General features: G+C 39.6%; 1 long non-coding RNA gene across 2 annotated transcripts in view; it reads right to left on the reverse strand.

Annotated features, from left to right (window-relative positions):
* Window positions 1-20,704, reverse strand: part of LOC124802983 — a 104,260-nt gene that overhangs the window by 78,559 nt on the left and 4,997 nt on the right. Inside the window, exon 3 of one of the 2 annotated variants that reach the window (XR_007017175.1) lies at window positions 16,782-16,975. The exons of the other annotated variant lie outside the window; for it this stretch is intronic. This is a non-coding gene — a long non-coding RNA (uncharacterized LOC124802983). Of the gene's footprint in view, window positions 1-16,781; window positions 16,976-20,704 lie in introns of those variants that run through there. 2 annotated transcript variants of the gene reach the window in all.

A 20,704-nucleotide genomic window follows, 5' to 3' on the forward strand; every position in this document is an offset into this window, starting at 1 on the left:
AGTGTGGGTACTGGAAAGGTAATAGATTTCCAGATTTTAACCAAACATTGTTATAAGTGTAAATCAGGGAATGAAGAAGGGCATGTCTGTGACAGAAATTATCAAGGAACAATTGGTGGTATGGAGGCCTCTGCAACTATTGAAATTTTTAGTTGCTCTGTGAATGGAAGGGGAGTGTGTTACACTAAGTTCTTAGGTGATGGAGACTTAAAATCATATAACAGTGTAGTAACTTCTCAGCCTTATGGTCATGTTCAGAAGAGGATGGCCACCAAGTTGAGGATGTTGAAACAAAGTTTGAGAGACAAGAAACTTTCTGATGGTAAAACCATAAGAGGCAGACTGACAGACAAAATGATTGATGAACTACAGCAGTATTACGGGATGGCCATTAGAAATAATACTGACGATTTGTTGAAAATGAAGCAGGTAGTATGAGCGTTCCGACTCCCTTTAAATGGCATTTCATTGCCTCTGTCATTGTCATTGTTTCCTAATATTATATTAAGAAGATCTGTTAGCATCTGTGCAGAATGTGTGGGCATCTGCCATGTTTGTATCATACAGACTGCCTTGTGTCCAGTGCGATATCTTCCAGTAATTGTGGACGTGTATCTGTTGGGAACTTTATAACAATGAAAACAATAAATATTAGACAAAATAATTGAATTGGATAGATAAAAAAATCTATTCACCATGCAGTGGCTGAATACACACACAAAATAAAGTTATAAGTAGGCAATGTTTCAGAGCTAGGGGCTCCTTCTTCAGGCAGAAGGGTTGAAGGGGAAGGAAGAGGGGTGAAGGAAAAGGACTGGAGAGGTCTAGGAAAAGGGGCAGATTTTGGGAAAGTCACCCAGAACTGCAGGTCAGGGGAGACTTATCAGATGGGATGAGAAGGAAAGATTTGCCTTAACCATGGTAAAAAAAGATCTACAACTTTGGGGTGTGGAATGTGATGAATAAGTGGATGTCTGTTGAGATGAAATGGTTGCCAGCCGGCAACCTCTGGAGAATCTGTTGCATGTCAGTTGTAGATGGCCTACACAAGCAAGTGGTGCTCTGTCTGAGCAAATCGTTATTCACCTAGCTACTTGTGGGATGTTCATGAAGTCTACATTTCTTTCTAACACATGCGATGATTCCAGTGATCTGTTATCACCAAAACCCCAAGAGGACCTCATGTTGCTAGGTCACGAGAAATGTCTATCAGCACCAGTAACAGACCACATTCTGTGCTGAATAACATTTTCATCAGTTTTAAACATGTAAAATGTACACGTGAGAAGCTGTAACCTTTCTGCATAAATCAAGCTTTAGAGGGACTTGCAGGGCAATTGTGATCTATCAATAAGCTGCATAATGGTACACTCCTGGGTGAGAAAATGAAGGCTACTCATGTAAACAAGCTGTCAAATACCATATCACTTTAAGAGTATGCTCTCAAGAGGGGAGCTGCACACAGCTTTAAATTATTGTAAGGGATTTGTAACCTGTAGTAATATTAATATAGATGTGAAAGACCTACAACAGGAATACAGAAGCTTAAGTTTCACTGAAATAAAGAATTCCATGAAAAGATTAAATGGCGACATGGAGAGGACACTGTCTTTTACTCTGACTTTCCTCATAGTGAATTTTCCCAAGTACACTGCAGCAGGTTTTATCCACCTTGAAGTTAGGCACTACATTTTTAATGCTATGCACTGCTTGGAATGTTAACATTTCAGTCACACCACCATCGTTTGCAAAGGTCAGGCTATATGTGGAAGATGTGGTTCAGCTGCCCACAGTTAGGCTCTCAATGCATTGCCTCACCCAAGTGTGTAAACTGCTTCCAAAATCATTCAGTCTGCAGAAAAGAGTGTTCTTTATTCGAAGAAATAAAGACTATATAGTTCTTCCACTCTGAAGCAAAGAAAGTGTTCAAAACTACACAGTTACCTACACTCATTAAATCAGTTGCCTTGTGAGTGAAGCAATCTTTAGCAAAGGCTAGCATTGGCAGCCAGAGATTGAGAGCCAAGCAGAGGACAAGAACCTGCAGCTGTAAATCTACCTGCAGACTTGCATCACTGATTACACCAGTAGGCTTTCCCAGAAGCCAAACAATGGTGGCTGCAGAACACACTGTCATTATGAAAAATGTACCCTTATGAAGGGCTAAAAAAAGACAAACAGAAAAATGTTATTGATAAAATAGTGTTGCCACTGTCCCCTAAATCCAAGCTGGGAGTGAAAAACAACAGGCAAAAATGGTTAGGTCCGAAATTATCTGACCATGTGACCTTCGTCTTGTCCGATGAATTAGATAATGGTTGTAGGTACAATGCTATGATAGTTGACATCTGTCTGAGGGAACCAGAAAGTTCTTCAAATTACCCTCCACACCTTTTGCAGCAAATTCCCCCTATGGAGGAACAGTAAGCAAAAAGACAAAGAAAAATCTCAATGCTAAGATGGATTTCATACTGCAATGCATCACAAATGGGTGCAGCAGAAGTGAGAATGAACTAAGACTTCTAGTTCAAGGAAGAAAAAAGTGTATAAGACTCTGGCAGACACATTTTAAATTACCTGACGTCTCTGAGCTTCATGGCTACATCCGTAGTGTAGACAACTAAAGGCGGAGTCACTGCATTTGTGAACAACATGTACCATTCCTTGCATCTCACCCCATCCACCAACCTATGAGCAGCCATTATATCAGTGCTTGCTTGTCATAATTGGCAATATGTTCCCTCTTCCCTGCCTCCACATGAGATTCTCAATGAACAGGCTCTTAATGAACTCATCACTCAGTTCATGCAATGCTTCCCCCTATGTGAGATTTTAATGCATATGATGATCCTTGTGGCTCTGCAAACACCTACCTCAAATCTAGAGGAATAGAGAGTCTTATAATTTTGCGACATCCATGTCCATTGTACAGGAGGTAGAGCACACACATCGGAACTGTTAAAAGGGTTGATAACTGCTGTTAATCTCTTGGCATGTTCTCTAACCCCTGCACATACTGCTCAGTGTGAAGCAATCAATGACTTTCACTCAAGTGATCAATTCCCAGTCTGGATTTACCTTCTAGACAGAGTAGTGCTGAAAAAAAAAAAGAAAAAAACACCACGATGGGTGCTCCATGAGGCAAACTGAATACTGTAGAGACAATTTTCTGTGTCTGAATGCCGTGACAGAACTAGACTGATCACCTTACTACAATGATCCACTGTGCCTTTCAAGCGTCCATTCCACACTTCTTGAGCTGGCTAAAAAGGCAGCCTGTTCCTTGGCAGAGTGATGAATGCCATTCTGCAATGAGGACCTGTTGGGTGATTCTGCATAAGTTTCAAGGGTTGGCTAACTACAGAGAACCTCTCAGCCTTTTGGATGGTGAGGGCAAAATGTCATTGAATTATTAGAGAGAGCAAAAAGAGGTCAAGAGAGCAAGAAGAGGTCATGACAACAGCTCATGAATGCCATAAACTGTTCCACTAAAAGTACAGTCTGTGAGAGATCATCAGAAGGTTCTGGGAGAGATGGCCTGTAGCTGCTATAATACAGAACAGAAGACTCCAGACAGCCAGTTTGACATTGCCCAGACATAATCAGAATATTTAGCCAGAGTTACCGTCACTGCCAAGTGGGATCCAACATTCCAACACTACAGAGTGGTCACTGATAGAGGTAGCTGGGACATCAGTTTCACCACTGATGAGGAATGCAACTGTCCCTTCTCCATGTGGTAACTGGATTCAGCGTTATCCACAGCTCATTAGATGTCACCTGGTCACAATAGTGTTTATTACAGCTTGTTACAGCTTCTCACAGGGCAGAGAAAAGAATTCCTGCCCATCCAGTTTAACTGATTTGGAGGTCAGGACACTTTCCGACTTCTGAATCAAAGCCATTTTAATTCCTCTCCTGAAATCCAGGGAGACTCGTTCATGCCCAAGTAGTTATCATAATGTTGCCCTCACTAGCTACGTGGAGAGGAGCTCAGAGTGGATGGTCAACCACCACCCTGTCTGGCTCTTGGAATTCAGACAGCTCCTTAGTCTCTTTCAGTGTGGCTCCAGAAAATATGACTCAAATTTTGATAACTTACCCCAAATGGAAGCTGCTTTATGATAGGCTTTTATGCACAGGCATCCCTGAATAGGTATATTTTTTGACATCAAAAAGCCCTACGATACCACCTGGAGGCGCAAAAGTCCTAGAAAAACTTCATGAATGTAACGTTTGAACACTGCTTTCCGTTTTTATACCGTTGTTGCTGACAATGCTGGTCAACAGGCCTCAGTTCGAAGCAGGACTCATCAGCGCAACAGTTCCACTCCAGTCAATGAGATTCTAGGCCAAAGATGTGTCTGGAGACACCCTGGACAGCAGTGGAGTACTAACCTGACTGTCAGCCGCCACACAATCTGACAACCAGGAATGATGGTATAGACCTTTCCTTTCTACTGCAGGATCACTTTGGTTGTCATCTGCTGCATCCTTACAGAACAACGGAGCGGCAATGATATTCTATGCCCCGTTTTGTGGCAAGCCATCCTGGGCTTACATTTCAGTAAGATAATGCGTGCCCACACACGCCGAGGGTTTCTACTGCTAATCTTCGTGCTTGCCAAACCTTACCTCGGCCAGTACGGTCACCAAACCTCTCGCCAATTGAGAACATGTGGGGCATTATGGGTAGGGCCTTCCAACCAACTCTGGATTTTGGTGATCTACCGCGCCCATTGTACAGAATTTACCACAATATCCCCCAGGAGGGCACCAAACAACTCTACCAATTAATGCTTGCGGAAGGTCCAGAGGTGGACTAACCAATTTGTGATGCGGTTACTCCTGAATAATTTTTCTGAAACTATAATAATTTGTTAGTCTGTACATGTACATCACATCAATCGATTTTCGTCCCATTCTGGTAATTCCTTCATGATATTTTTTGTCTTAAATAGAGAGAGACAGTAAGGGCTTGGCAAGATCAGGATACCTATCATCACAGAACTACACCTCTGCCCTGATAGTGTGGCGACATTCGTCACAAACGCAAACGTATACACTTTTGCAGCTGTCCAATTCACTTATTACTCTTGTTTCAAATATCAATAGTTTTATGGTTCCGTGCCTCAATCTGTAAAAATGGAACCCATATGGGATCACTTTGTTTGCAATCTGTCTGTCTGTCCACCTGTTAAGAACCCATTTTCTCAGCAACATGTAAACGAATCAAGTTCAAACAAATTCACATATTAAAGTCTATAGTCTTTTGGACATGTAAAAATTTTGAGGTTCTAAGCCACTTCAATCAAAAGATACGGTCATTTGTTACTGGAAAACACACAGTTCAAAACGTATAGGGTGCTTCCAGTTAACCTAGAATCATGAAATTTGGTAAGAGAAGTTTTCACAGTACAAGCAAAGAAAAATGCAGTTGTTAACTTGTAATTGTTGTTGTAATTGTGGTCTCCAGTCCGAAGACTGGTTTGACGTAACTCTCCATGCTACTCTATCCTATACCAGCTTCTTCATCTCCGAGTAACTACTGCAGCCTACATCCTTCTAAATCTGCTTACAGCATACATCTCTTGGTTTCCCTCTACGATTTTTATCACCTACACTTCCCTCCAGTACTAAGTTGGTGATCCCTTGACGTCTCAGAATGTGTCCTATCAACCGATCCTTTCTTTTGGTTAAGTTGTGCAACAAATTTCTTGTCCCCCAAATTATGTTCAGTACCTTCTCATTAGTGATCCACCCGTCTCATATTCTTCTGCAGCACCACATTTCGAAAGCTTCTATTCTCTTTTTGTCCGAACTGTTTATCATCAACATTTTACTTCATTCATGGCTACACTCCAGACAAATACTTTCAGATAAAGACTGCCTAACACTTAAATCTATATTCGATATTAACGAATTTCTACTGAGCGTGGTGGCGCAGTGGTTAGCACACTGGACTCGCATTTGGGGGGACGATGGTTCAATCCTGCGTCAGGCCATCCTGATGTAGGCTTTATGTGATTTCCCTAAATCGCTCCAGGCAAATGCTGGGATTGTGCCTTTGAAAGAGCACGGCCAACTTCTTTCGCCATCGTTCCCTAATTCGATGAGACCGATGACCTTGCTGTTTGGTCTCTTCCTCCAAACAACCCAACCCAACAAATTTCGCTTCTTGAGAAAAGCTTTTCTTGCCGTTGCCAGTCTATGTTTTATATCCTCTTTATTTCGGCCATCGTCAGTTATTTTGCTTCCCAAATAGCAAAACTCATCTACTACTTTAAGTGTCTCATTTTCTAATGTAAGTCCCTTAGTATCACCTGATTTAATTCGACTACGTTCCATTATCTTTGATTTGCTTTTGTTGATGTCTATCTTATACCCACTTTTCAAGATGCTGTCCATTCCGTTCAACTGCTCTTCCAAGTCCTTTGCTGCCTCTGGCAGAACTACAGTGTAACTGGTAAACCTCAAAGTTTTTTATTTCTTTCTCCTGAACTTTAATTCCTATTCCAACTTTTTCTTTGATTTCCTTCACTGTTCGTTCAATATACAGATTTAATAACATCGCACGTAGGCTACAACCCTGTCTCGCTCCATTCTCAAGCACTGCTTACCTTTCATCTTCCTCGACTCTTATTACTATCGCCTGGTTCTGTACTGGTTATAACTTATAAATAGCCCTTCACTCCCTGTATTTTACCCCTGCTACCTTCAGAATTTCAAAGAGTGTTCGAGTCAACATTGTGGAAAGCTTTTTCTGAATCTACAAATGCTATAAAGTAGATTTGCTTTTCCTTAACGTATCTTCTAAGATAAGGCGTGTTGGTAATGGGTGAGTCGTGGTGCCCTGAAAACATTCTAAGTTCGGAGTTGGCATGGCCGTGCTGGGGCCTCTCGGCAGGCTCGTCGGCGGCCACGTGGTGCCGAATGTTAGACGGGGTCCAGCGACAGCATGGCTGGCAATTCCACGGTGACGCTGTGTCGATGAAGGAGGCATGCCGGGAGCGCCAAAGATGGCGGACTATGTGAAACCATCATGGCAGACATTTCACAGTTCGTATAGAAATTAATAATAACCAGAGGAATCATGATACATTAAAAAGTAAAATATATGTTACTATTATTTGCACAACGATTCTGATGATGTAATCAGATTTTTAATGTCTTTATTAGTTTAAAGTTTAGTATCTGATTGTAAATTATACAAGTTACACCCAGCAACGAATTTCCAAAGTCTAAACAGTTCATTCGATTTTCTCGATCGATGTCTCTTTAGAAATCTATTAGTGTAAACCTAAATTGATATGAATTATAGGCATGTAACTTGAATAGAACATGAGTTATTGGTGGTCAAAGTGGCCGATTACTATTAATCGCATCAGGCCATAAGTACTCCACAGTGACACGAAAAATCGGTGGCAGCATGTTTATAAATATATTTATTCATCTATGTCTTTGTTTATATCCGATATATGCAACTCATGAAGAAATTGGTCAGTTATTTACTGTGTTTTAGAAAGCACAGAGATGTTAGGCTACTGTCCTACTTTTGCTTGCTATTTCTTTGATATATGTCTATTTAATTTGTTTGTGGATTTACTAATGTGTGTTAGAGCGTGTTTATGGTCCAGCTGTAGAAATATTTAATTAATTTCAAGTTATTTAAATGTAAATCCAGTGTTGCAAATGTGTTTCGTTATGTTTGTGAATGTGCATTAGCTTGAAGACATGGTGGGAGCGCTCTAAAGAATCACAGCGCTCGTGAATGGGGACACTGGATGGAAGTGAGAGGACAGTATGGGAGAGGACACTGGGGGGTCTGGGACCGCGCGACTGCTATGGTCGCAGGTTCGAGTCCTGCCTCAGGCATGGATGTGTGTGATGTCCTTACGTTAGTTAGGTTTAATAGTTCTAACAAGGGAACCTCCCCATCGCACCCCCCTCAGATTTAGTTATAAGTTGGCTCAGTGGATAGGCCTTGAAAAACTGAACACAGATCAATCGAGAAAACAGGAAGAAGTTGTGTGGAACTATGAAAAAATAAGCAAAATATACAAACTGAGTAGTCCATGCAAAAGATATGTAACATCAAGGACAGCGTGAGCTCAGAGTCGCAGTGGTCCCGTGGTTAGCGTGAGCAGCTGCGGAATGAGAGGTACTTGGTTCAAGTCTTCCTTCGAGTGAAAAGTTAATTTTTTTATTTTCAGTTTATGTGACAAACTCTTACGTTTTCATCACCTTTTTGGGAGTGATTATCATATCCACAAGAGAACCTAAATCGCGCAAGGTAGAAGAATCTTTTTACCCATCCGCCAAGTGCATAAGTTAGGTGGGTCGACAAAATATTCCTGTCATGTGACGCACATGCCGTCACCAGTGTCGTGTAGAATATATCAGACGTGTTTTCCTGTGGAGCAATCGGTTGACCTTGCGATGAAGTGTTTTCGGTTCCCATTGGAAAGGCACGTCCTTTCGTCTACTAATCGCACGGTTTTGCGGTGCGGCCGCAAAACAGAGACACTAAACTTATTACAGTGAACAGTAAACTAATTACAATGAACAGAGACGTCAATGAACGAACGGACAGATCATAACTATGCGAAAATAAAAAAAGTAAAATTTTCACTTGAGGAAGAACTTGAACCAAGGACCTACCCTTTCGCAGGTACTGACGATAACCACGAGACCACGGCGCTCCTGCTATAATATACTCCTTTATGTTGGATATCTTGAGCATGGACTACTCAGTTTGTATATTTTGCTTATTTTTTTCATAGTTTCACACAACTTCTTCCTGTTTTCTCGATTGATACGTGTTCAGTTTTTCAAGGCCTATCCACTGTGCCAACTTATAACCAAATCTGAGGGGGGTGCGATGGGGAGGTTCCCTTGTAAGTTCTAAGGGACTGATGACCTCAGATGTTAAATCCCATAGTGCTCAGAGCCATTTGAACCATTTGGAGTCCGGGACAGTACGGCGCAAGGGACGCACAGTCGCGAGAGAGACTTAGAGTATGGAGCCGTTTGTGCGTGGTCGCGAGAGATGGAAATACTTCGGAGTGCGGACTTGTGAACTTGTGAGATTTCCGAGGTTTCTGCAGTGAAGACGTAGTATACGTTTAGAAGTGAATATCACGCGAGCTATGTTGTCATTCGTAACTAATTACGCGCAGTAGGAATCTATTGTTTCCCTGTTATTCAACTTATATTTTATTTAACTGCTGGACCATCGACACCAATAAGTGTTTTGTAGAAATATACCACATTCTCAAAAGTACTTCTGCTATAGTACTCATCATTTAAAGTCGTTAAAATAGTACCTGCAGATTTTATTTAATTACAATCAATCATTTATAAATTTCCTTATTAGACTCAAAAATTCGCAATTGCCGAGTGATAGAAACCTTCGACTATTCCATTCATGTGTATATTCATATTGTATACTGTAGACTCAGCAGTATTCGGCTTGTAATGCGGCAACTACGTATCCCAGCCCCTACACAACGAAACCAGCCAAAACTTTTAATATTTAAACTCTGAGTCTGTGGGTACGTAGTTGAGGGCCACATTCATTATTGTTTGAAAGCCCGCAGGCGAAAGGTCAGTATTGCCTCGTGTGCTCCTACATTTATCTGTAATCAAAACTGATCTGTCCCGAGGCCGGATTCTATCAGTTTTTCATTCTTCCTTAAAGAATTTATGTTAATATTTTGCAACCATGGCTTATTAAACTGATAGTTCGGTAATTTTCACATCTGTCAGCACCTGCTTTATTTTGAACTGGAATTATTACATTCTTCTTGAAGTCTGAGAGAATCTCGACTGTCTCATATATCTTGCATACCAGATGGAAGAGTTTTGTCATGGTTGGCTCTTCCAAGGCTATCAGTAGTGCTGACGGAATTTCGTCCTACACCCGGGGCCTTGCCTCGACGTAGATCTTTCAGAGCTCTGTCAGATTCTTCACGCAGTATCATATCTTCCTTCTCATCTTCGTCTACGTCCAATTCCCTTTCTACAATACTGCCTTCAAGTTTATCTCCATTGTATAGACCCTCTATATATTCCTTCCACATTTCAGCTTAGGACTTGCTTAGGACTGGTTTTCCATCTGAGCTGTTGATATTCAAGCAACTGCTTCTTTTTTCACCAAAGGCCTCTTTAATTTTCCTGTAGGTGGTATCTATCTCTCCCATTATGAAGTATGCTTCTAAATCTTTACATTTGTCCTCTAACCATTGCTGCTTAGCCATTTTACACTTCCCGTCGATCTGATTTTTTAAGCGTCTGTATTCCGTTTCGCTTGCCTCATTTTTATATTTTCTCCTTTCATCAATTAAATTCAATATCTCATATGTTATTCAAGGATTTCTACTAGGTCTTGTCTTTTTATCTATTTGATTATCTGTTGCCTTCACTTGTAATCTTGTAACACGAAAAACATATTTTTGTCATTTTTTGTCTCTTTGTCTGTCTGTATGTCCGTATGTTAGGACCACTTTTCTCGGGAACAGCTTGGTGTAACAAGTTCAGCTTTATGTCATATACTAAAGCCTACTGTTCCCTGGCTGCCCAAAACTTGTGACCTTCTAAGTCGATGCCATCGAAAAAAACGGCCATTTGTATCCCAAATTTTGATACTCGCAAACTTACTTACCAAAGACTATAGGGTGCTCCCCATTGACCTAGAATCATGAAATTCGGCAAGAAGGATGGTTTTATAGTAGAAGTAAAGTAAAAAACCTGGAACTTGTTGAACTGTAATCATATCACATAAAAATATCTTTTCCCATTTGTACATACATTTCATTCATCATCCGTCAAAAGCATAATGGACTAAAATTACTACGTGCAAACATGAAATGTTAGTTGTAGTCATGTTTCAGTACGTAGAAAAAAAGTTTTATTGAATTTTCGCTCTCTACGTGTATAAACTGAAGTCTCCTGCTCGCATCATTTTCTTTGTCTGGCCTAGTCGGAGGAACTACAGTAGAGATTTTGATACGGTCTTGAAATTCTCGTGACCAGTATCATGCCACTATCGATATCGATAACAGGCAAGAATGGTTGAGGTTCTTGATTCCCAGGATGGATGAACTATGTACATTGAAGCTCCAAAGAAAGTGGTACATGCATGTGTATTCAGACACAAAGATATGTAAACAGGCAGAAAACGGCACTGCGGTCAGCAACACCTATATAAGACACTACGTGTCTGATGCAGTTCTTAGATCGGTTTGCTACTACAATGGCATGTTAACAAGATTTAAGTGAGTTTGAACGTGGTGTTATAGTCAGCGCATGAACCATGGGATACAGCATCTCCGAGGTAGCGATGAAGTGGGGATTTTCCCACAAGACCTCTTCACGAGTGTACCGTGAATATCAGGAAACGGGTAAAATATCAAATCTCCGACATCGCCGCGGCCGGAAAAAGATCCTGCACGAACGGGACCAACGACGACTAAAGAGAATGGTCTAACGTGACAGAAGTGCAACCCTTCCGCAAATTACTGCAGATTTCAATGCTGGGCCATCAACACATGTCAGTGTACGAGCCATTCAACGAAACACGATCAATATTGGCTTTCGGAGCGGAAAGCCTACTCCTGTACCTTTGATGGCTGCACAACACAAAGCTTTACGTCTCGCCTGGGCCCATCAACAGTGACATTGGACTGTTGACGACTGGAAACATGTTGCCTGGTTGGACGAGTCTCATTTCAAACTGTATTGAGCAGACGGTCGTGTACGGGTATGGAACGAATCAGTGGACCCTGCATGTTAGCAGGAGACAGTTCAAGCTGTTGGAGGCTCTGTCATGATGTGGGGCATAAGCAGTTGGAGTGATATGGGACCCCTGATACGTCTAGATACGACTCTGACAGGTGACATGTACGTAAGAATTCTGTCTGATCACTTGCACCCATTCATGTCCATGCATTCTGGCGGACTTGGGTAATTTCAGCAGGACAATATGACACTCCACACGCCCAGATTGTTTCAGAGCGGCTCCAGGAACATTCTCCTGAGTTTAAACACTTCCGCTGACCAGTAAACTCCACAGACATGAGCGTTATTGAGCATATCTGGGATGCTTTGCAACATGCTGTTCAGAAGAGATCTCCACCCCCTCGTAGTCTTACGGATCTATAGACAGCCCTTCAGGATTCATGGTGTCAATTCTCTCCAGCAGTACTTCAGTCATTAGTCGAGTCCATGGCACGTCGTGTTAAGTTTGTTCGAAATCCCCAGTGCACTTGGTCATTTTAAAAAAATACTTTTCTCGTTTCCTCACGCTCCAGGTTTCTGAAACGTACAAAACTGCAGGGCGTATCATTTTGTTATATATTCTCATCTGATACGGTGATGTTGATTTTCAACTCAGTAATTAACACACAAGTGATCCAGAAAATTCATGCACACCAAATGTAAAGATATTTACAAAAGAAATGGTCGGTTGTTTGAACTAAAAATGCACATAATTTTATAATCATTGAACAAAAATGTTCACATTGCAAAATAAAAAAAGAAAATTAAAACCCACGGATGATGGCACAGTGGTGCCGAAACATGTTTGGGTACTGAGAAAAATGGTGTTTTGCATAGCTGGTGGATCTCACATCCAACGATATTTTGAAAAATGATTAGGGTCTACATGTAATTTTCAGTTTAGTACTTTTCTTTCAAACGCTTAATATACAAAATACTGGGCAGTAGGCTATCTTTTTCATGTAAACTTCATTGCTGTGTTTTGTCACTGCATTTCTTTTGAACTGGGGCTCCTTGGTGTGAATTCTACATACTAAAGAATTTAAAGAATTTTAAACCATTTGGAGGCATCTGCTGGTTAGTTTTTTCTGGTAAATAACTGGGTCGACATTTATTTACATGAAGTATGATTCTCAATTTTTCAGTCCATAAACTGACACAAAAAGCCCGGAAAGGACTTAAGGAAATGTATAACAGTGTTATCCAAGACATTCAAAGCTAGTTTAAGCGAATAAATCAATAAAAGAGAAAGACCATTTATTAAATTTTCTTGTTATTAGATTTATTTGTTACAATTCCAGCAGCAATTTTACCTAACAGTTATAAAATTATACTTGATTAATATAAGTCAGAACAAAAATTTCTTGGAATTGTTCAAGGAGACAGACTATGGTCACAAAGCACATTTCCAAAAAATAAATGACAGTCAAATGAAAACGAGACAAGATGGAAAAATGTAAGTAAATGGTTTATTATTTCTAAAGTAATTGCCATAACTGTAATACATTTATCCCACTGTTAGTCAATGATAGTCAATGCCTTCGTTGAAAAATGGTTGCAGTTGACTATGGAACCACGACTAAACCACCTCTTCATCCAAAGCAAATCTAAGGCCACGAATGTCTTTCTTCAGGGCTCCAAATACAGTGCCATTCCAAAAGAAGGAACAGATTTTAAACATTTATTGATTCCAAACTACAAATGATAGAAACACAATTTCAATGTCCCTGGAAAGAGAAAAGTTCAAACTTTTATGCATTCAATGAGAGCACTATGTGTTACATGACAAATATCAAAACAGTGGCTCATTTCCTGCCACACACGAAGCAGCTGGTCTCTCGTTATTGAATTCACAACTGCAATGATGCAATGTTGCAGATTTTCAAGTGTCAGGCATAGGGGGGATAAAAACACGGTCTTTTAAGTAATGCGACAAATAAAAGTCACAAAGTGCGAGGTCTGGAGACCTGGGAGGCCACTGCGATGAAGTTCATCTTCTGCTCTTCCTCTTTCAATCCAACATCCGTCAGTGGTGTCACAAATGTGAACTTCATTGCTGGTGGTCTCCCACATCTCCAGAACTCACATCTTGTGGCTTTTATCTGCTGCATTATGTAAAAGACCATGTTTTTATCCCCCTATGCCTGACACTCTTGAAAATCTGCAAAATTGTTGAAGGTGTGAATTCAATAACGAGAGACCAGCTGCTTCGTATGTGGCAGGAAATGAGCCACTGTTTTGATATTTGTCATGTAACACATGATGCTTGCATTAAATGCATGAAAGTTTGAACTTTCCTCTTTCCAAGAATGTTGGAATTGTGTTTCTATTTTTTGTAGTTTGTAAGCAATAAATGTTTGAAATCTGTTTCTTCTTTTCAAATAGCTCTATATATGGAAATTGTATGGGGAGAGATTGGGACTGTACAGATTTGTGGGAGAGCCCACATATTGTCCAGGTTGGTTCGACTATGCTGCCGAAGTTTCGCTGGGAAGCCTTTGTGGCCAACATCTTTCCATATGGGCATTTACCATTTTATAAACAGTTATGGCGATTACTTCTGAAATAATAAACAGTTTACTTATCTTTTTCAATCATCTCATTTTCATTTGACTGCACCTTACAGGTCAGTCCTGACGTACTGCCTTCTAAGGCAGCAGTCGTCCAGTCAGAACAGGCCTAAGGCCTAATCTGCAAATGGTGATTATGCTTTTTTTACAGATGGTTGGCTGACTACCTTGATGCCTTAAGGCTTACGATACACACATATGAACACTTCATAAGATGTCAACAACCCAGACCTCCCAGTGAGTCACTTCAGGATATGTCAAAAAATTACAAGAAAATTCTATTTGTAATAATTGTCTGCACTGCTTACATTATAAAATATTAAAATGTGATGACTAGTTTCAGTTGACTAAGCAAAATGACACAAATATGTTACATAAGGAAAATTATTAATAAGATAAACATAGCAATAATATAGCAAAACAAATGTACCAAGCTTTATGAGATTGGAGTCAATTATATACAACATCATTCCAAGTAACTCATCAAAGCTGGGAAATGTTTGTGTGTCCAGTGAGTCTGATTTGACTGTGACCTACTCAGCATGTAGCATGACATCTAAACATGCTGTGTGTACTTGCAAAGGCCAAAGTTGTCATAAAGGCCAGTAGTTGGCCCACAAGTATACACAATTACATCAGGCCGCATGTATAAGAAGAACAATGATTTCAATGCAGATTAAAACATTATACAAGGAGGACACTGACACAAAGAGAATATAATAAAAATATACAGGAAAAAGTTCGACATCATTTGATGCATGGTTTTCAATACGTTATAAGCTGGCATATGTTACGATGAGTGATAGATTATTACTTTTATTTGTTTCCTCACGTTCAAACTTTTGTAAGTTCAAAGTTTAGTTAGCAAAATTTAACTTTCGGCAAATTTCTGTTCTTTACTTGTTCTTTTGCTTAGCAACAGAAGTTAGTCACCACATTTTAATATTTTATAATGTATGTGTTCTAGAAAATTATAAATCTTTATTTTGATTTTTTTTTTTTTAAAGAAATCTTTATTTGATTGGTTTCTCCCTTTCTTGAAATGTCAGATATAGCTCGCCTATGGATGTCTTAGGCTTTCTAATTTTAAGGTTCCACAAGTGTCATAGCCATGCAAGCCTTTTGTCAAATACAAAACACAGAAACCAAACTGACTCATTAAAAAGAGAGAATGGTGTCATTAAAAAATGGTTCTCATTCATTAAAATTAGGATAGACACAATTTTAATGTACCAAGTACCGTACAGTGAGTCCAGCATAATCCTATAATGTAAAAGTAAGGTGATGACAAGATCAAACAATAACTGTTTATGCCTAATTTTTGTATATTATTTATCACTTAAAACATGATCACATTTTGCAGATTTGAAAACTCACTGCCAACAGCACAAAGATGCTGAAATGTGTTTGGGTCTATATGAAAAAAATTGTTTTGCATAGCACATGGAACTTATAACCCAGTAATTTTACCTGCAAACATGGCCAAAGTAAGAGCAGCAAATCAAATGAGGAATACACACACACCATTTGGCTGAAAGACTACACAAAGAGGGGCCAATTATAAAACTGTCCACAAACACTTTTCACTGAATCATACATACTGTTCACAGCAAAGGTGAGTAACATTTACAATACATCCATTCTTGTCTATATTTGCCTAAGAGTGTCTCCTAATCAGTGGTACAATGATCTCTCTGCAAGAAAGCATTTCAATATATCTGACATCCTGCCACACAATCTTCAGATGAGAAGCTGTGTAAATATGCAGGGTAATAAGTTTTGTCGATTTCGTAGGCTGTAGCTAATGGGTGGTTTCTATGTAGGAAAATTTTCTGTTGTAACATGTAACAACTTCCCTGGATATGGTACAACACAGTGTGTTTAGTTTCATGGTTGAATGTAGCATCTGCTTTGCTGTTTTTCGAGTGATGCTTCTTTTGACATGAATTAGGCACTCACTTGAGCAAACATTCATTTTCATTTGTCTTTGAGAGGAGGAGGAAAACATATGGAATGATACTCCTTGAACCCACTTTGGAAAAGAATGACGAGTTCATTCCTTTCCAGTATCCACAATAAGCGCTAGTTCACCATCTGTTCGGGGTCTTCCCTATGCAACATATGAGTGTTGGTTTATAGTAAATGCTAAAGGAGGGACCATTTTAGGAAGGGTATCATAATTGATACTCTCCATTAAAGTGAACACAGTTCCTAAGATGATACAGCAAGAATTATCTCTTTGCTATCTTGATAAATCACACAGCATGCTGCACATAACATTACTTGATCCTAGCCCATGTGCAACATCTTTTTCAATTATGAATGCAAAGTCTTTATCACATTCAGTAAAGGCTATACGAAAACACTTCTGCACTCTCTTATGTGAGACACTGTGGGAATTAATGCAAGTAAAAGTCTTGAACATATGCACAGATTTTAAAAGCCAATGGTTCATATGGTGGTCTTTCACAGTTTTCTTCCTTTCATTTTCTGTAATCCAACACAGCAGAACAACAGATGTCAATTTTGGTCTTCTCTGTTGATTTTATTTCCCCATTAACCTCCATATCTGGTGAACATTCCCATATCTGGCACACTGGGAGGCACTCGATGGCAAACTAGCTACTCTACGGAATAAGCACATAAGAAATGATACTCAAACAAAAATACTGAAAACAACACAATGGTATCAACATGTCAAAATGATGCATGAAAAATGGCATCTAAAACATCTCACAATCTTGATACCAAACTGAAGAGGAAAGCAGGAGGATCTCCTAAGACACTACAAGGCCACTGAATTTGCAACACTATGGACGATACAACAACTTGTTAGTCACTGTAATAGAGAGACTACTTTATTACATTTGTTTTTGCGTCTGTGGTATACCAGGTGGTAAATTTGGTAAACAGAGCTGTCTCTTATGGGAGCAACAATGGTTCTAACTCAGCTGAGAATTGATTTAAAATTTACTTGGAATCTTATATGGGTATGTCATTCCACGTTGCATTAATGCTATGCCAGAATTCATCAAACATACGAGGCTGCCACATGGTTGTGTGACAGTCTCTCTGAAGCCCATGACCAGATGTTATCAATGAGTGAAAGCTTATCACCATCTGCACTGAGATAGGTAACGGCAGCAAGGCCAAATGAGATCTTGTGTTACCTTGTTGAAAGACAATGTTAAAGAGACTTCAACAATGACACACAACCTTTGGCTTTAATAATGCATCAGAAATGTAACCACTGCGGTGCAAAATTACTGGATATTCAAACCAGAAGTGATCGTGTCGTGTACCCAATGGCACCTGACATCATCATGCCAATGTGCTGGCTCGGGATGGCAGTCATCACTGAAACTATCAGTTTATGATTATATCTTTTTTTCCACACTTCTTTAACCTAATTGTTAAAACTGCTTAAAATAACTGATTTCTGAAACAAATGATTTTTTGTCTTTTATTCTTATTATTTCCTGTAGTTAATGTAGAAACTGAACGAAGATTGAACAATTCTGACTCTCTCAGTTTCAAGATACACACACTGATCAGCCAAATCATTACGACCACTGCCCATTGTGACATTGGATGCCATCTGATGGCATTGTGGGCACATGATGCAGATACGGATGGGGGAGCACCCTAATGAAGAGAGAAACATCTCTGACAAAGGGGAGATTATTATTATTATTATTATTATTATTATTATTATTACTACACAGAACCTGTGAACGAGTATCTCAAAAATGGCGAAGCTGGTCAACCATTCACATGCTACTGTTGTGAGCATCTACGGAAAGAGGAGGACAGTCAAGCTACCACTAGGCTCTAAATGGTTGGGCATCCAAGACTTTTCACAGAACATGTGGTTTGGGGTTTTGTCTGCCCTGTAAAGTAGGATAGATAGTGATCTGTGGCATCTCTGCCAACGGAGCACAATGTTGGTGCAAGCACAAGTGTTTTGAGCACACTATTCATTGCACATTGTTGAACATGGAACTCCACAGCAGACCACCCCTATGTTTTCACATGTTGACCCAACAACATCATCAATTGTTATTGCAGTTGGCACGGGACCACTGGGATTTGACTGTCGATCAATAGAAACTTGTCAGTCCTTCTGGTGAATGACATGTTTGCTACACTATGTCAATGGTCATCTCCAAAATCATCGAAGTGAACGGCGGCTTGAAACATGCATTGCGCTCTTTGACACAGGATGGTGGGAGCAGTATTGCACTATGGGAGTCATTATCCTGCATTTGAATGGGACCTGTGGTAGTAATCAATGACATTCTGACAGCTGCAAACCACCGCATCCATTTGTGCTTGATGTCTTCCCCGATGGCGATGTTATATTCCAGCAATATAATTGTCCATGTCTCAGAACCAGAACTGTGCTACAGTAGTTTGAGGAGCATTATAGTGAACTCAAGTTGATCTCTAAGTGACCAAATTCACATGATGTAAATCCTATGGAATCCATCTGGGTTCCTATCAGGCGCCATCATACCACATACGCACACCAGTGGCCCATTATTTATGCGAACTACATGATTTGTGCGTAGACATCTAATGCCACATACTTCCACAAACCTACCAACAAACTGTCAAATCCCCGATACTCAGAATCAGTGATGTATTTAATTCCAAAGATGGACAAACAAGCTATTAAGCAGGTAATCACAATGTTTTGCCTCATCAGTGTAAAATATTAAACTAAAGAGGCAAATAAAATAAAAGTTAGTCTGTTCACCTTTTGCTCTTTTCTCAAAAAGTGGTAAGTGGTTGAATGTTACAAAACAATCACCAGTATTCTCCTACCAACTCTAGGTTTTTGAAAAACTCTCAAAAGCTCTGTTATGATTGAGGATCGTGTCACTATTTGGTGATTACAAACAGTCGGTGCTAAAGGGTGAAAACAGGTTGAAGAATTCTATGTCATGTTAATTTATCAGCTTTCAAGGGCTGCGAGCAGATAAGGACACATTATGTAGATACAAGCAGCAGATCAGCTACCTTCTATTTTTACTGTATACTAAGGGGCAATTATTGTTAAGTTTTTAATTTATTACTGTTGCCATAATTTCCTTCCTCTCTCATTATTTCATTGAAATGGGACACAACTGTATATTGCTATGTCGCTTCATAAAAATATTTCCATACTAGGATTGGTGCCATTCTGTAATACAATGGACGTCTGGAGACGACAGCGAGAAATTACTGCGTAGACCAGGTGGGTGCAAGTCTTGCAGACTACATGTACACGCGTACCTTAGGCCATGACACACAGCAACTGGGACTTTCTTGTGTCAGCAATGCTTAGCAATTATTATACCAGGTGTTTGTTGCTCATTTCTGTTGGCATTGTTATTAAAACAGCACTAATGGCTTTCACTATTTTCTATAATGACATTACATTTGACACTGATGCAGATTTTATGAATAAAAATTATTATTTTTTTTAAAAGGTTTATTTAAAAATGAAAATTTTGACACTGCTGCTATGGCTAATTGATAATATGTTTTTTTTTTTTTAAAACTCGGTTATTAGTAAAAAACAAAAAACACCATTATTCAGAACTAAAATAGCACTATCAGTTTTAACTGGTCGGTTTTTCCTGTCCCTAGTGCTGGGCTCATATAATGATGATGAAAGCAATCTAGCAATGCTCATTCTCCTTGGAGCCTCCACAAACAGATATGTCCATTGTAATTTTGTACACAGAACTGGGACTGTCTGAAAAGATGACATGATGTCACTCCTGTGTTCAGAGCTGTCATTGGGCACACCGCTGTCAGCACACCTCTCTCTGCTGTCACATTAACGGAAGTCTGAACAATGGTCACCACTTGACAGACCATAATGCCCAACATATGTTTACACGATCCATTTGGATAATCGTCTTGCTGCAAACAAGTTCAAATCCTACTGAATTCTGACACATGCTTTGTAGTCATTTCTTCTCCTACCTCTAAGCCCAAGATGATCTTCCAACAAACAAACAAACAACATCCAAATGTTATCTGTGAATGAGAAACCCACTGTGAAAACTTCCCTTATACAGAGAATGTAGATGGTGCTTTAGATGTACAGTTATGCTCAAATGTTAAGCTTTTGCATATTCAAGCACGAAGTACACTTCATGCCAATTTGATAATTGCTGCATGTTGATTTCATAGAGTTGCGATTTTAATGGTGAGCAGTTGGGTGGATTCAGGAGATTCAGTCATTACTAAGGAAGAACATTATTTCAGTACAGCCATGGAAGAACAGAAAAGCTTAGAAGAAAATAATTAGACACACCGCTGTTACCACAGGTGTGGTTCAAAATCTGTAAAGATTGTTAAAC

The sequence above is a fragment of the Schistocerca piceifrons genome, chromosome 6 (assembly GCF_021461385.2).
Source record: "Schistocerca piceifrons isolate TAMUIC-IGC-003096 chromosome 6, iqSchPice1.1, whole genome shotgun sequence".
NCBI lineage: Eukaryota > Metazoa > Arthropoda > Insecta > Orthoptera > Acrididae > Schistocerca > Schistocerca piceifrons.